General features: G+C 38.8%; 1 protein-coding gene across 5 annotated transcripts in view; it reads left to right on the forward strand.

Moving 5' to 3' along the window:
* The first annotated feature begins 2,385 nt into the window (after positions 1–2,385).
* TPX2 (TPX2 microtubule nucleation factor) overlaps positions 2,386–17,929 on the forward strand; it is a 67,287-nt gene continuing 51,743 nt past the window's right edge. For 3 of the 5 annotated variants that reach the window (XM_074211839.1, XM_074211841.1, XM_074211843.1), the window contains exons 1-2: positions 2,387–2,527; positions 9,036–9,114. The gene's annotated coding sequence lies outside the window, so the exon portion shown is untranslated. Of the gene's footprint in view, positions 2,528–9,035; positions 9,115–17,929 lie in introns of all 5 variants that reach the window. The other 2 variants (XM_074211840.1, XM_074211842.1) reach the window with 1 other exon arrangement.

The raw sequence follows: 17,929 nt of genomic DNA on the forward strand, positions 1-17,929 counted from the left end.
TGTTATTAAGTATCTGAGGCTGGATTTGATTTCAGGTCCTCCTGACTCCAGGGCTGGTACTCTATCCTCTGCACCACCTAACTGCTCCCGTGCCTGGCTAGATTCTTATTCAGGAGTCACTGACTGACTTATCCAGGTCACTCAGCTAGTGTCTAAGTCAGCACTAGTTTCATTATACCACTTAGCTGGTTATTATCCTATTATCTAGGAAAAGGAGCCTTTTTTTTAGTTTTTTTGCAAGGCAATGGGGTTAAGTGACTTGCCCAAAGTCACACAGCTAAGTCATTATCAAATGTCTGAACCTGGATCTGAACTCAGGTCTTCCTGACTCTGGGACTTGTGATCTATCCACTGTACGTAGATGCCCTTTCTTTCTTTTTTTTTTTTTTAGTTTTTTTTGCAAGACCATGGGGTTAAGTGGCTTGCCCAAGGCCACACAGCTAGGTAATTATTAAGTGTCTGAGGCCGGATTTGAACTCAGGTACTCCTGACTCCAGGGCCGGTGCTCTATCCACTATGGCACCTAGCTGCCTCACTACACCAACTAACCACCCCAGTCTTTCATTTTTTGAAGAAGACCATGACATCAGAGAGGTAAGAACATGGCATCAAGGGAGATGATGCCATGACGAGCACTTGAATCGGATTTGAATGAGGGGGTGCTGTGCTAAGTCACTAGCTTTACTTTCTCCTCCAGATCCATCTGGGTCCAGTGGGCAGATATGAATCAGGAACTGCAGATGACTCTAGATGCAAGGCAATCAGGGTTAAGCGACTTGCTCAAGGTCACACAGAAAGTCTCAAGTGTCCCAGGCTGGATTCAAGCTCCAGTTCTTCTGATTCCAAGGCCAGTGCTCTATCCATTGTGTCACCAAGCTGCCCTAAACAAATCAATAATAAACTATATCAAACATGTTCTGCAGTAAAAATACAAATAAAGAAGGTAGTGAGTTCTTTAGAATTGTGAGCTTTTTAGACAGTGAGCTCCTGAAGGGCTTAGCACTGGTAATAGCACATGATGATGCTTTCTCTTTGTTCTTTAGGAAAGCCATGAAATCAGAGAGGTGATGCCATGACAAGCACTTGAATTGGATTTGAGTAGGGGGTGCTGTGCTAAGTCATCAGCCTCACTTTCCCCTCCAGAGTCATCTGGTCCAGTGGCCAGATATGAATCAGGACAACTGCAAATGGATCCAAAAGTGAGAAAGTCAAGGCTAGTGACTTGCCCAAGGTCACACTGCTAGTCAGTGTCAGTGTCGGAAGTCAAGTCTGAACTGAGCCCTGGGCTGCTCCATCCATTGCACCCCTAACTTTAATAAATGTTGAATGAAAAGGAATCTCTCCCCTGGATGAATTTCTATTCTATGGGAGGAAACAACAGAAATAAGCAAGTGGAAAACAAAGCACTCAATTCTTTCCTCACATTTTATATAAAGACATATATATATATATATATATATATATATATATATATATATATAATTATATATGATTACTGTGGAAATCTGTTTAACTTATTAGCTCCTTTGCCCTCCTGGGGAGGAGTAGGGAAGAAAGGGAGGGAGGGAATTTGGAACTCAAAACATAATTAGCACCACTAATGAGAAAAGGCTTCTTTGAAGGGGCTGGCCCCTGAGCTGAACTGGAAGGGAGCTGGGCTCCATGAGGGAGAAGGGCAGAGAAGATGGTGGCGCCTTCCACCAGACTGCAAGCCGCATGGGGGGGCGGAGGCTTCCTTGGGTTAAATGTAAGGTGGGAATGAAGCCCCTCAGTGAGGGAACCCCAGCTGTGAGTCCCAAAGACACAGCCTGCCGTCTGGGCCGTGATCCCGGGGCCCGGGGAAGCGCCGGCCCTCGGCCTCGCTGCTCTGGGCCTCCAAAACGGCAACTCCCGGGCATCCTCCCGTTAGCCGAGAGCCAGGACCTGGCACAATCCTTTCCGTGGGGGAGGGGAGGGACTGGCAACCACGGTCTAGGAACTCATTATGGAATAGTCCACTCGGTAGTGTCAGGGGGGACATTTGGGCCGACTCTGTAGTTGGACTGGAAGCAGGAGCAAATCCGCATTGAATATCAGGAAAAAGGATGTTTTTATCCGCGACTATAAGCATGTCGCAGAGATTCATAGGGATTTAAAAAAAAATCGAAACAACCCGGGTTTCCCCTAGCGAGTAGAGTTGGGAGAGTCCTAAGCTCTCATTTCCCTCTGACCAGAAAAATAGCGGCGTGGGAGCAGCCTTTGGCGCAGGGCCTTTTGGGTGATGTAGTTTTCTTTGGGCCTAGTTCTCCATTGGCCGTCCAGGGACAACATTTCCCAGCAGGCTCCGGGCCGTGACTCGATTTCGGACGAGTAGGCTGTATTTGCGCCGGTGGAGCTTCGCCGCCGCGCCGGCCAATGGGAAGGCGCGGAGCCCCGCGCTCCCCGGCCTCTGATTGGACGATTCAGACTCAAAAGTCAGTTTTCAAATCTTTAACGGGTAGCGAGTTGCGGCAGCTGGAGGAGTGGTGCGCTGCCTGGGCCGCTGGAGGTGAGTGAAGCGCTTGAGGGTCCCCGCCGGCCCCTTCGCGTGTTCCCAGCCCCCTCACTGACCTCGGAGCCCCGCGGCCCCCGGCGGGCCTCGGGCCTCGCCGCCTCTTCCCGGAGCGGGAGGGCTGGGCGGGCCTGGCACCGCCGCTTCCCCTCTCTCAGCCGCTTACTCCTTGGGGTGGGGGCGGTGCCCCCGAGGTGGGGAGAGAGTGGGCATCCCCGGCCCGCCGAGGCGCGCCTAGCCGCCGGCCCGACACCTGGCATCCGGAGAGCCGCAGCTGGAGCTCGAGTTCCCGATTCCCACGAGTGGCGGCGGCAGGCTTGTTTTCGTGTTTTTGTTTCCAGTTACATCCAAAAACGAGTCGCCTCTTTGTCTCTACCCGCCCCGCCCCGCCGGGGCATGATACAGGTTGTCCCCGTACAGCGATGCTTCATACCAGCCTTGTTAGGAAAGAGGAGTTAGAACCCAGGGGAATAATAACGATGAGGAAAACACAGCGTACGAGAAGTTTTAGAAAGGGACAAAGTAGACTTTCTTCTGCATTCCTATTCCATAGTTTTCCTCCGGATCTGAATGGGATTGGCCTTGATCACTTCACAATGCTGCCTTTAACGTTCTTACATTTTATTTTTAAAGAGTTTAAGGTTTACAAAGGACTCTTCCATCCATTACCTATTTGTTGAGTTGCAAAATACCGTTCAGTTTTACATATGGGAGAAACTGAAGCTCAGCCAGGTGATGTGAATTTTCCCCCGTTCACACTTAAATTCCGCAGACTCCTGTGCAGACAGATCTTTGGTAGGGAATGGTGATGAAAAAACTTGCTTCAGTGAAACGTGGATTTGGAGTCAAGGTATTAGGGGTGAATGTCTACTCTGTTATTTAAAAACTCTATGACTGGGTGAGTCTCTTGGCCTCTCTCCTGGCCTCCCTTTCTTTGTAAAACTAAGGGAGGTGGGATTGGATGATGTCCAGGGAATATTCTAATTTTAAATCTATGATCAATCCCTACTTCCTTAAGAAACTTGCTTTCTGTTGGGTAGATGAGAACATTACATAGATGAATGACAGTAGTAAAAGACTACTTACAGGTGGAGCTGGGTACCATTTAGTAGTTCTCAAACTAAGTCTCTAACCTATCCAGATCTATAGATCCTCAAGGAACAGTTACATTCTTATTTTAAACATGTTGAAACTGGAACCTTAGAAAAGCGAGTCATTGTGGTAGAGTCCCAGTTTCTTGTTGGTAACTTGGATTGGACAGTTAACCTTTTTGTGCATGAGAAAGCATCTTAAAAGTCAGGGTGCTTGGCTTTTCTTCCTCATCTTCTCTTTCTCCCCTCCTTCTCTTGGAGAGGACCATCCTGGTGCCTCTTTGGTAAAATGACTAAGGAGACCCAGGAATCCACCATGGCTGTGGGAAAAACCAAAGGAAATAGTCAAGCCTGAAAAATGACTACATTAATTTGGAGGTGGTAGAGCAAGATGGTTCAGGTGGTGCAATTTAGCATTATGAGGCACACCACTTAGAAAACTAGTGAAAATCTATTGTGAAGGATAGGCTTTGTCAGTGAGACTGATCATATTCCCATTCAGTGAAACAGACACACCTGCACAGTTGGAAATGGAGCATTGAAGATATAATTAATATATTCTAGCAGTAGATGTTAACTAAAAAAAAAAACCTGCAACTCTCCTCCCAAGGAGACAATACATTGCCAAGGAAAACAATACATTCATAATTAGAAAATCAAGATTTGGTTCATCTTCATCCTGACTACTTCAATATTGTTTTCTCTTTTCTTTGATTCCCTTCCCCCATTTCCTTATTGGACATAAAGTAAATGGTAGATGTACATAGGCATAAGTTTTTGATTTTTTTCGAGACTAGGATGAGAAAAAACAAACTGTGAAGATATCCCTTTTCTCCATTATTGGTATGTTCATTCAGTTTTTATCCTTATATTCCAGTAAATTATATTACTCTCACTGTTTAACCACCCTTCTCCCTGCAAACCTTGCATATGTTGCTTATTTGCTTATCATTGTAAAACTAAGGACAATTTTATAACTTCTTTGTATGTAACTGTTACATGTAGGGCAATCACTACCTCTCAGGGATAAATTCCTAAAAAGGAATTAATCCTGGCTACTTTTTCCTTCAAATAAACATCTTGTTATTTAAATAAACTTATTGTTTGCATTTAAAAAAATGGAAAAAAAACCCTAGAATTCCTCCAAAGTTCCTCCTAACTCTATGAACCTAAGTGACTTAACCAATGGGAGGACCCTCCTTCTTAGAACCCAGGCATTATAGTGCTCTCATCCACATGATATAGTGGAAGGAGCATCAGATTTGAGGTTGGGAGACCTGGGTAAAGTTTAAAACACTGTAGAAATAAAAGCTGTCAGTCAACAGGTATTTGAATAATCACTTATTATGTATTAGATGCTATGGTAAGTCCTAGAGATAAATCTAGTAATATTTTACATGGCATCACTTCTGACTTTATTCTTTTATATTGATGTTACTTCTTTCTCCTTCTGGCATCTTTTCCCTCCAATCCTTGGTTATCCTGAAGGCAAGAAAAATCTTGATATCCTAGTGTTTTTTCTAGGATGCTTATTTTGTTTAGGTGATTATACTCAATTATCTATTCTTTCCTTCTCTCACTGTGTTTTTGAATTTCTTTTATCCATCATTGTAGACTGGGTCTCCTATATAGGAGATGACTTGGGAAAACAGAAGTATTGAAATATAATGCCTACGTTAAAGAAATATCCATTCTATTTAAGGATGTACAAAATATTTTGAGACTAGTATAATTTAGTTTCTGATATAGCTTTCAAGGAACCTCGAATGATTTTGCTGTATGGATGGGACACATCTTATTGGTAGAGAACTATTCTCAAGTTAAAATTTTTTTCATGATCAACAATCAAGTTACATCGAATGAATTTGTATTCTCTGCATCTTTCAGAATGTTCATGATGGTAAAGATGTGGTCCATTTTTCAGTTTAACAAAAGTCTGCCTTTTTCTTACCAGAATTGTTCATTCAGGAAGATCTGTGTGTGGCGAAGAATCTCATAAAGTTTTTGTTATAGCTGTGAGATAAATAGTGTAGTGCCTCTTATAAATAGTGTAGGTCTCTTATGAATTAGTTGAAAATATCACCCAGAAGTCAAGGGAAGCATGCATCATGAGTGTGAGCAAGTTAATAAAAGTCATCAGTGAAATGAAGAACAGAAAAGAACATGGAGTGTTCATATTAGGGACTTGGACAGGGTAACTATTCAGCGGGTATCCTTCTGATGTCAAGAGAAAGCAAGAAAGGCCTCCAGCATGCATATATATATATATATATATATATATATGTATACATATATACATATATATATATATATATATATATATCTGATCTAATGGGATAACCTAGGTTTGGGATCTGTTGTTTGAGGGAACATGAATGAGATTACACGTGTCATGTAGTTTCATACTGTATGGTGAAGGCTCTAAGGGCTCATGTAGCTAGGAGGAGAAAGCTGCCTTGAGACCCTAAGAGGAAGTAGTGAATTCTCTGTCAATAGTGGTCTTCAAGCAGAGCAAGACAAACACTTTTCATGATGCTATAGAGATGTTTAATGTTTCGGATTTGGATTGAACTAGATGACTTCTAAAGGTCTGATCATTGAGGGATAAAGTAATTTTAGGAATGTTTTCATAGAGAGGATGGAAAAGATTTAGATTCCTTGATTAGATGTCCATGAACTTAAGCTTTTTTTTTTAATAACTTAGTTCAAAATAATTGGTTTCTTTTGTAATCTTACATATTTTGATTTCATTCATTTAAAAATATTTATCTAAATAAGGGTCCGTAGAACTCACTAAACTGCTAAAAGGAGTCCATGATACAGAAAGGATTAAGAACCTTTGATTTAAGATAGAGCACAAAGGAGCAGTGAAGGGAATGAATATATTTTGTGTCTAGAGACTATCTCTTAACTATTGTCTAATGGACTAGTATTCAAAATATGTCCTCACCATGATTCAAATAGCAACCTGATTATTATATTTAGCTTTTTTGGAAAGTTGTCATAAACTTCTGTTTGAATTATATGAATTAAGGAGATAACTTTCCTTCACTAAAGCTGTAGTCTTAGCTTTATCCATTTAAACTTCATGAAATTGACCTCTAAAAAGGAAGACTGCAATAGAAATTGTTTGTTGTCTTATTTGGTACAAATAATTGATTCTTTTTTGAAGTGAATACAGTTGAGCGGAATATTCCCAATAAAACTTTCTTAGGTTAATATTTATAGTGAAGTCCTCTCAGAGTTAAGAAATATTAAGAAAGACATACCATTATTAGATTATTCTTAGAAGACCTTGCATTCCAAATAAGACTTGTAATGCCACCTGTTTTCTTGATAAGGATATTTTTACTAACTGGGAGGACAGTAGATTGTTCCTAGAAAGACCTTGCCTTCCAAGACAAATTCATAACTTTATGATAAACCTATTTTTACTAGATTTAGACATTAGTTCAATAAGATAGCTATAATCCTGAAGGTTATTCTCACCATCTGGCTGGAGAAGTAATATTTTATGAAAATCTTTCATTCTTTTCTTTGTTGCTGGAATAGATTTTTGTGAATAGAATGTAACTGAAGACTAACCAATGAATGAGTAGAGAGAGAGAGAGAGAGAGAGAGAGATTGAAATTAGGTCATAAAATCTTTGTTTTTGTTTTTTAGGATTTTTGCAAGACAAATGGGGTTAAGTGGCTTACCCAAGGCCACACAGCTAGGTAATTATTAAGTGTCTGAGACCGGATTTGAACTCAGATACTCCTGACTCCAGGGCCTGTGCTGTATCCACTGCACCACCTAGCCACCCCTCCCTAGGTCATATAATCTTGCTTGACTGTCACTTCGGGCAGCTTCTTGATCTTCACTACCTTTGTGAGACTTGGTGTGTGCCCTTCTTTCGAGAAAAGCAAAGAAAAACTTTCCTTTGCTCAGACTAGTCCCTGAAGATTTTGTTTAGTGTATTTTTATCACACATAGTTCTTGAAAATCTTTGTATGTTGTTCAGAGAACATGGAGACACTTCCAGCACCATTGATTTCTATCCAGGATCTCAGATATGGGAAGGTGTTAATTCATTAATACGAAAGAGTTAACTCCATTAATGAAACAAAAATCTGTGATAATCCTAAAGAAGATGACTTGTCAACAGGAATATTGGTTTGTAAAGGGGGTCCACAGTATTATTATTGCAGTAAGAAATTATAAGTTCTGAGAAACATGAAAAGGTTTGTATGAAATAATGTAGAGTAAAATAAAAGAAAACAAATATACATAATGAAACAAAATATGCAATGTGCAATATAATAAATAATATTCAACAATGTAAATGAAAAGACTATTGAAATTGAACTCAGAATAATTGAAAAACCAGTAAAGGTTCCAGGGTACAGATAATGAAACATGCTTTGATATCTCATCTTCTTTCACTTAGAGTTATCCCTTTTGTTTTTTTTTAACCTTTCCTCATATCATCCTTTTCTTTCTCTGAGAAATCACTGTGATTGTAACAAAATTGCCATTACCAATAACAAATCTGGAAAGGGTGAAGAGCATGTTGGTACATTAATGGGTTACTCTTTTGTTCTTCTCTTCTTTGTGATTTCTTTCCTCCTCACTGCTCTCTCATTGTCTTTTCAAATTAGAACAAGCTTCTTAAGGACTGGGACTGGCTCTCTTATATTTATATCCCTGTACTTGGCAGATTGTAAAAGCTTAACGATGGTTTTCATTCATTCATCTTGGCAGTCTTGCCAGGGACTTTGGTACTTTTCCTTCTGTATTTCCCTTGGCTTCTTTCATTCAGAAGTGTCTCTACATAAGAGGTGGCTCTCTTTGAGAGTATGGTAATCCATAATCATCCACTAACATTTCTTTAGTGCATTAAGGCAAACAGAGTGTTGGTATTTAAAACAGCTCATAAGGGGGGTGGTGTATTATCTTCACTCTATAAATGGAGGTCATGGGCTTGGGAAAATTAGGGGACTTGCCTAGAATCACATTAGCTAGTAAGTTGTATGAGTATGCACTTGCTGTTTTCCTTCAAAAAATCAGTTCATTTTGCTTAAATTTTCTTCCTGCTCCATATCAACTTGGCTTCTGATCTCCAATACTATTGATTTTTTTTCTTGATATTCCAGGCTGCTGAGTAAGCTTGTTTTCCTCATTTCCACCATCCAGAGATTTCAGAAGTACTTAAGCTAGGTGCAAAAGTGAATAGCTATTGATATAATAATGTCACTGGCAAAATTTTTCACAGGATGAAATATTTACTTGTTGAATTGTTACTGCTTTTTCAAGGTCTAGATTTTCTGTCCAACTATCTAACTTTTGTCTCCTCTCCCTACCTCTTACCCCATCTCTTTACCTTAAAACTAGAAGAATTTATACCCATACCAAGCCCTACTTGTTTCTTCTAGGACGACTGTTGGTGGATTTCCAGTCTTTCAGATAATTTTGGAGAGGTTACACTGGGCAAGTGGACCCACAGACTGACAGGTAAGCTGAAGATTAGAGTGAACTCCTAGAGTAAATACAGCATATTACACCACACTATACCACATCTTTGGCTAAAGGAAAATAACTTAAGCTGATGTTATAATTTTATTGATAATCTTAAAGATTGTGACAAAATTGATATGAAGAGAGGGAAGAAAATGGTAGATGTGTTGCTACTTATAATGTGGTTAAACAGATTACTGAACTAATGAATTTGGGAGAAGGGTTCAGGGAGAATGCTCTGCTTATCCTGACCAGATGTCTCAGCTAGATCATATTATAAAAAAACAAATAAAGTTCTTAAACATTGTTTTTTAAGGCAGTGCTATTTAAGCAAAATGAATTGATTTTTTTTGAAGGAAAATAGCAGGTGCATACTCATACAATCAAGACTAGAAGATGTCAGGGAACTCATAAAAGTCTAGGAATAACAATGTTTTCTGATCATTTTATTTATTAGTTTAATTCCCTAGTTATATAGGTGAAGCAATTTGAGATTCAAAGAAAGGAAATGTTAGTGACAGACATCTACTTCCTGATCTTTTCTGTTATATATAATTTTTAGTTTTATTGGGGTTAGGGGATGCCATGGTTATTTAAAAACAGATAAACTAAATAATAGAATGTTAATTGAATTTAATGTTATTTTGAGATTTCTTTCCATATTTTTGTTTTGCCTCTTAAGTCTTTAGTGAATTCTCATAGATTATTAGAGCTGAAAGAGACTTTTTGAGCTCAGTCTAATGGGGTTTGATTGTTCATTCAATGTCTGATGCACCTTCAACTTGGTATTTTTTCTTCATTTCTAGTGAGTTCTGAAACCAGAAAGCTTATTACTTTGAGGACCAATAGCATCAGTGAGCTCAGCCTAATGGGGTTTGATTGTTCATTCAGTATCTGATGCACCTTCAGCTTGGTATTTTTCTTCATTTCTACTGAGTTCTGAAATCAGAAAGCTTGTTACATTGAGGACCAATAGCATCAATTTCCACTTAGAGTCCAAAGTACAACTAAAAGTGGAATATTATTCATAGACTTCTGGAGGTAATGGCCTACCCCTGAAGGAAATTAAGTTCTCTAAATTCCTTTGTTCTCTCCTTAAGAGAAAACTTCTTACTTTTTTAGGATAATATATGGAATAGGCTTGATGGGATGGAGTGAGGGAAATGTTGGAATTATTATATTTACTTCATGTTTCTTGACAGTGATGGATTAAAACAAGTGTTCTTGTGTCCTGTTCTGACTTCTGGGTATTTGGATGCTGGGAGATTGTCATTGGATTTAAAATTGACCCAATTTTGGAAGCTTCTTAGATCTGTTTCTGTAAACAGATCTGGTTTCAACATTGAAGAAGTTTGCAAACTTAAATGTGGAAACACAAAGTCCATTAAACTTCCTTCAGACTTAGTCTGTGACTTTGATTAACAGTTAAGACTGCTTGCTGGATTATGTTGCCATTTACTGGCTCCTGCTAATCCCTTATGTACAAGAAAAAAATATGTAGGTGTTTTCTCCCTGGGCATGATGAAAATAACTTGACTCCATTTAACTTGTGCTGTAACTAGATCTCTCCTCCCTTGTGAAGGGAGGCAGGGGTATCCCTTGGGAAATGGCACTAAGAGGGCTGCCTGTATTTTGTTTATTGGTACTTGCAACCTAATTCTCTCCCTAGATTATTTTGCTAATTTTGACTTAACCCCCAAGAAGTGTTCTTTACCTACTGCTCACAAAACTAGAACCATTTCATGATTTACAGGATTTATTTTCTTTTTCCCTTTTAAATAGCAAAGTTAGTTGGGAATTTTACCCTAAAGCCTCTTACAGGAGAATTTTCTGGATGGTATTTTATGATTTCACTTTCAAAACACAGGAGAAAGTAATCTTTTAAAAGCAGTTAAGTGTCTAAAAATTTTAACTTCACATTTTGCCTACTGCATTATGTAATTTAATTTATATATCTTCACTCATGAAAATGAGGCTGACATAACTTTACAATTTAAATGGAGGCTAGGGGGCGTACAAGTCTGTTTGTTTTTCTTAGAATATTGCAGCTATTTGACCACTGCTTCAACACTGCTTAGAATGTATTGTCTTGCAACCAACAACCGTCTACAACCATTACCGTTTGATTTATGGAACCTGTCAAGTCTAGTCTATTTTTGGATGGAGAGTGAAGAAAGTCAAGATGCTTTGGGCAGTTGATATCAGGGGATACATAGAAAATGAGATATTATGTGGAAACTTCTGCAACTCTTTCTTATAAAGACTTATTTTAATGATTCTTTTTTTCTGTCAGGCCTCTTGAAGCCCATGCAGAAGCTTAAAGTTTGTTGGAAACCTATGAACTTTAGAACACTAACACTTGTTTTTGCTATGGACTTTATTTTTTTAGGGTTTTGCAAGGCAAATGGGGTTAAGTGGCTTGCCCAAGGCCACACAGCTAGGTAATTAATTATTAAGTGTCTGAGGCCAGATTTGAACTCAGGTACTCCTGACTCCAAGACCTGTGTTCTATCCACTGCGCCATCTAGTTGCCCTAGTCATGGACTTTAAAACACTTCAGTGCTCATTTCTCCTAAATTGCAGGAATTGCAGTAGACATTTAGCAATAGGAATGGGATTCCAAATATAGACAGCTCTAATGAGGGATTAGATTTTCAATAAATATATGAGCATGTTGGGGGCAAAGTCCTATGCTAGGCATTCTAGGTGTCAGATGCAAAACACATAGAAGAAAGATGCCATCATCACAAAACTTATAGTCCGACAGAGAGACTGCTATTAAGTTTTAAACAGTGTGCTGCCAGATCATAAGTACAATAGAAGTTCATGGAATGGAATGTGATCTCATTGGCTAGTGATCATGGATTTAGAGCTGGCCCAGGCCTTTAGTACATCTAGCTCATTTAGTCCAATCTCATTTCAGAGATGAGGAAATAGGTCCAGAGAGGTTTAGCCATTTATCCAAGGTCACAAAGATGCTAAGTCATAGAGGTAGGATTTGAACCTATATTATCAGACTCCAAACTCATGGCTCTTTCTACTCTACCACCCCACCTTTGGGCTCATCCTAGTCTGGCATACTCAAGGGAAAGTTGAGGGAGGAAGTTTAGGACTTGAATTTGTCTTTGAAGAATGGGTGATCTTTAGGGAAGGATACATTTTGAGCAGGAAGAACATAACTGAAGCCATAAGCAAAATATAAGCAGTTGGGAATGTGAATTCTCATTGTGGTACAGGAAGTATTAATGGATCTGACAGGATTTGACAGGAAAGAAGGTTGTTTTTTGAGGAGGACTAAAGCTAATTAATGAAGGTGTAATCTAATTTGTGGAGGATCTTTTTTTTTGTTTGTTTTTTAGTTTTTTCAAGGCAATGGGGTTAAGTGGCTTGCCCAAGGCCATGGCTAGGTAATTATTAAGTGTCTGAGGCCAGATCTGAACCCAGGTACTCCTGACTCCAAGGCCGGTGCTCTATCCACTGTGCCACCTAGCTGCCCCCAATTTGTGGAAGATCTTAAAAGGCCCTCAGAGTCTGAACTTTTGGGGTTCTGTTACAGCTTCTAGGTCAGGAGAGTGAATAGGTGTTTATTAAAGTGCCTCTGTGCCTTCCTATATTACACATTCTGAAGGTTCCTTTAAGGGAGCTTCTACATTCATATCCTCATACAGCCGATGATTGAAAGTCTTAAGGTAGAAATAGACATCATAGAGTACTGTGGATAAGAATGATGGTTTAGTTTTTCTGACACCTTTGTATGGAACATTTTGTCTTATTTCAGTTATTCATTTACCTTGCATTTCATTGACAGAAATGTCACTCTAAAGTTATTTGGAGACTGTCACCTGAAAGTTAGAGAAAATTTTAGGTAATTGTGGTGTTATATAGAAACCATTTCTTTGGAGCCTAGATGTGGAGACACATCTAGTGTCTAAAGCTTACTGTATTGTCTTAGTCTAATTGTCTTATTTGATAGATAAGGAAACTGAAGTCCTGGGAGGAGAAATGACCTTGCCTAGTTAGTGACAGAGGCTGGAATGTGATTCACATCTTCTGACCACCAGTTTAGGATTCTTTATAAATGTGCTTTTTTTTTTTTTGTCTTTTCATGACTTGCCTTCACTTGAATCCTAGCATTTGTATCCTCCTCTATAGTAGTAGGTGTCAAATCTTGTAAGCTTTCAAAGTGCAGTAAAACATTTCTGCTTTCACACCTGGTTGATGTATGGCACTAAATAAAAACATAATAGGCAGTCCCTGGAATAGAAAGATTCTGGAGGTCAGGAAACCTATTCTAATCTCTTTTCTACTTGGGTAAATTACTCCTGGTTTCAGCTGCCTTTTGTGTCAAATAGATGGTGTTTGAGTCTCACTAGGTCTGAAATTCAGTGATTCTATGCATGAAATGATTTCTTGCATTTACATTCAAATCTTGATTTAGCATGAATGCTTGGGCAAGTGGAGAATCTTTGAGCCAGAAGGCACCTTAGAAATCCTCCCATCCCTTCTTCTGCATGAGATCCAGAGGGAAGAACTTCTTTGCTGAGGTCACACAGCTGGAACTAGGACCCAATTTCCTGACTTGCTGTCTGGTGTTCTTTTCTCATTAATTTAGGTTCAGTGGAGGGTCAAGTATCAGATCTTTTTTTTCAGGCCTTTTTGAAAAAGTCTTTTCTGAAATCCCAAAGTTTGCTCTTCTGAATTAATAAAAAGAATTGACAAATAAAATGAACTTAATTGTGAAGCAGTTTGGGACACAGGTGATAAGCTAGGATTCAGATTGTGAAAGAATTTCATGACTCATGACTCTGTCATTTCTCAGGTGTAAGGTTACTGCAGGCAAGCTCTACCAGTAGTGGATTAAGAGGGGGAAAAGCTAGGAGTTTAAAGGGGTTCAGGGAATATCCTTCTTGTGGAAAAGGTATAAGGGTCGGTGCAGAGGTTGTGCCAAGGATTATTTTAGGGGAACAAAGGCTCATTTTGGGAAATAAAGAGTTAACAGTTCATTACCATGTGGGTTTCTTTGTTTCCCTGTCCTTGTAGACTCCTTGTGGCAGTGATGGTTCCATATCTATTTGGCAGAGATAGAGTCCTTAGATAACTGTTATCAATTCAAGTTCTGGTACATGGGAGGGCATTGGTTAACATCATTTTCACAAGGTTAGCTTAACTCATGATGTAGTCTACTGGAGAAAGGCACAGGATTTGACTATTTGCTTTCTGCCTAGTGTTTCCATGGCAACAGTTGAAGCTTTTTTAAAATTTGATTTCTTGCTGGGGCTCAATTGCCTTTTCATTTATTAATGTTTGGGACTAGACAGTCTGAGGGCATAAGAGAGAGAAAAGTCCTTATTCTCACTTGAATTACTGCAATAGTTTACTGACTAAACTACTCACATTTTCTGCATTTCCCTGCTTCAAATCTTTCTTCATATTGCTGCCAAAGTAACCTTTTTTTTGTTTTGTTTTTGCAAGGCAGTGGGGTTAAGTGACTTGTCCAAGGTCACATAGCTAGGTAATTATTTAGTGTCTGAGGTCACATTTGAACTCAAGTCCTCCTGACTCCAGGGCTTGTGTTCTATTCACTGAGTCACCTAGCTACCCCCAAAGTAATCTTAATGATAGTTCTGATCATGTTATAAAGGCCTCAAATAACCTGATAAATAAAATTTGAACAATTTCACTTGGCATTCAAGATCCTATATAATATGTAGCATTCTTTTCCAGTCTTATATCTCCATCTCTAATCTACCTCATTGATTTCAAATTATAAGCAATTAATAAGCAATTCACCATTCTTCAACCTCCTTTAGAGCTCTTTTCTGGCTCTGCTTTTATTGACCTAGACTATGTCTGGACTGCCAGAATGACACCCTATCTCTTCTTAATGAAATCCTTTTTTGTTTAGGACCCAGTTCACTTCTTTCTTGGGTCTTTGAAGTTTATCCTGGTCTCTCTGCTAGAAGGGATTTTTACCTCTTCATATCTATTGATCCCTTTTATGTTTTTATATTTTTATTTGCAGTCTAATTTTATCTAATGCTCCCAACCATCCTATATTATAAAATTCCTTGAGAACAAAGATTATGTCATTGTTCATCTTTTAAATTCTCAAGGCCTAGCACCTTGTTGGCTTCTACCATTCTCCCCTTTGCCCCCAGACTCTTGAAAAATCCACCCATGTTGTTAAACTACTCAAATGTTATTACTTCTGTGATGTCTTCTCTAATCTCTCTGTCCTTGGGCCTATCTAGGATCTGCACCTTTTATTTATGCTGTTTTGAATTGTAGGCTTTTGTCAGTGCTGAGCATAGCTTTCTGAGATTAATAAGTTCCTTGAGCTAAAATGTTTTTGTGTTAATTAGAGAGGATCTTTTCTCTTTCTTTCTTATAAGGTAACTCATAAATAGCTGCTTTCCAAAGAAGGGGTTCCTAATTTTTCCATACTAAAGCTCTGATGTTTTGCATCAGAATCAGCTAATTTTGAAATGTGATGCTGAATCTTTTTCTTGGCAACTTGGCTTGTTTGGGGGAATGCGATGACGCATGTGCCTTTTTTTTAAAGTGAGGAGTGTTGACAGAAACTCAATCCTGATTGAAGGGTGAAGGAAAGCATCCAATTCCCACCATGCCTGCAGCTCTGTTAACAGTTGGTTTTGGCCTTGGCTTATTCCATTTCCCACTTAACTCCTGTGGGTTTTAAAAAAAGTTTCTATGACCTGAATTTGCCCAAGGTACTTACCTCAATTGAAGTATTGATTTCATTTTTGTATTTGCACAGGTCACTCAGGTTCCTCGTCTGTAAAATGAAAGGATTCTTCTGGGCTTTTCTAGTACCACTGATTACATTTTTTGATATCTCAGCTAAGCAAAATGATTATTTTAATTAAAGAAGAAAGCAGAGGGAAGAAAAGGGTTAGGTTTTGCTATATGTAACATGAAGTGTGTGCCATCAATAAGGAATAACTGAGCAAAATGGTATATGAATGTAATGAAATATTTTTTAGCATTAAGAAATATAAAGAATTCATATTCATGGAAACACAGGAAAATCAAGGTTTGACATGTTCAGGGTCTCCTGCATATACCCCATGTCCAATGTGTCTAAAAAAATATGGCAACTCAAGAAGACAGGTTATGTTGGCTTTAGGACACTATTTTTTTATAATAAAAGCCCTGCTATAAATATTTTGGAATAATCTGAAAGGAAAACATTTGCTCCATAGAAGGTTTCCTTAAAGTGAGATATTTAAAATAGGATTTCATTGATGAAAATGGTTTATAGACATCTTTCCTTTAATACCCAGGCTCTAAAACTTAAATTTCAATAAAACTAATAGTTCTGTGTTATGAGCTAGTACAGGAATGTAGGATCTGCTAGCCTGTGAAGAAATGTATTTAGAAAGATCCAAGAATCTCTGTTTTTTTTAGCTCTTAAGAGGTTTAAAAAAAGAAACCCCAAATCAGATGACATAGTGTAAGGTCTCTTGCAAATCTTTTTTTTTTTTAATTAAAGGTAATATTTGAGTTTTACAATTCCCCCCCCATCTTACTTCCCTCCCCCCCACTCCCCATGGAAAGCAATCTGTCAGTCTTTACTTGTTTCCATGTTGTACATTGATCCAAATTGAGTAAGATGAGAGAGAATCTTGCAGATCTTTAAGATGCTGTCTACCTTTTAGATATTACTGTTAAATATTCTTACCTCTGTACACCTTCTACTTTTTTTTCAGTCCCATAATCCAGTTGAGTTGCTGTTTACAAAATACTATGAGAAGATGATGCATTACTTTCTCTCTTACCTCTTTTCCTTTTCTGCCTTTGGTCTTTTCCATCATATTCCACTCTGGGAAGCATGCCCAGTGACCTGGTTTAGGTATTGGATCATGGGAATCTTAGATTTTTTTCCCATGCCCATTAATGTTTGCTTTGCCCAAGTAAGAAAACTTAAAAATTGTTGGGTACTCTCCTGTCTCATGGGAATTTTATTTTATTTTATTTATTTTTTAGGATTTTTGCAAGGCAAATGAGGTTAAGTGGCTTGCCCAAGGCCACACAGCTAGGTAATTATTAAGTGTCTGAGACAGGATTTGAACCCAGGTACTCCTGACTTCAGGGCTGGTGCATTATCTACTGCACCACCTAGCCGCCCCATGGGCTTTCCTTTCTTTTCTTTTAACTTTTTTCGAACTTAGTCTATAGAACTTAATCTACCTTAATGTAGAACTGAAAAAGTTTTACATTTAAATTTGAAAGATCTGGGTTAAAAATACTAGATTTGACATTAGTTGCAAACAAGGCCTTAACCTTTCTGAATCTTTGCCTTATGTTCTCTTCCTCCCCTTCATTTTCTCAAGCTCTCCTCTCTCCCCTTCCCTCTTCAGTATCTTTCTTTGCTCCTTCCCTCACCCTTAGCTAACTCTCTTTGCCTATTCTGCCCCTCCTTCTACCATACTCTCATTCCCTCTTGACTCTTCTCTTTCCTTTTCTCCTTACCTCTACCTTATCTCATTATATCTTGACTTTTCTCTTTCTTTCCTTTTCTCCTTCTCTCCACTTTATTCTCATCCCTCTTTTTTCTCTTTTGCTTTGCTTTTCTCTTTCTCATTCTCTCTCCTTCACTTTCCTTTTCTCCTTTCCTCTACTTTTCATATTTTCATTTTCCTCTTCTTCTTTCTCTCTTAACTTCTGCCTCTCAGCCCAATCAGACTTCTTCATCCTTCCTTCATCTGACCTGCCCATCCTCTCTGGCACTCTGGTTCAGGTCCTAACCTTGACACTTCTTCTCTGTGAGACTTGGGGCACACACTTTATA

Source organism: Macrotis lagotis, chromosome 1, assembly GCF_037893015.1.
Source record: "Macrotis lagotis isolate mMagLag1 chromosome 1, bilby.v1.9.chrom.fasta, whole genome shotgun sequence".
Classification (NCBI taxonomy): domain Eukaryota; kingdom Metazoa; phylum Chordata; class Mammalia; order Peramelemorphia; family Peramelidae; genus Macrotis; species Macrotis lagotis.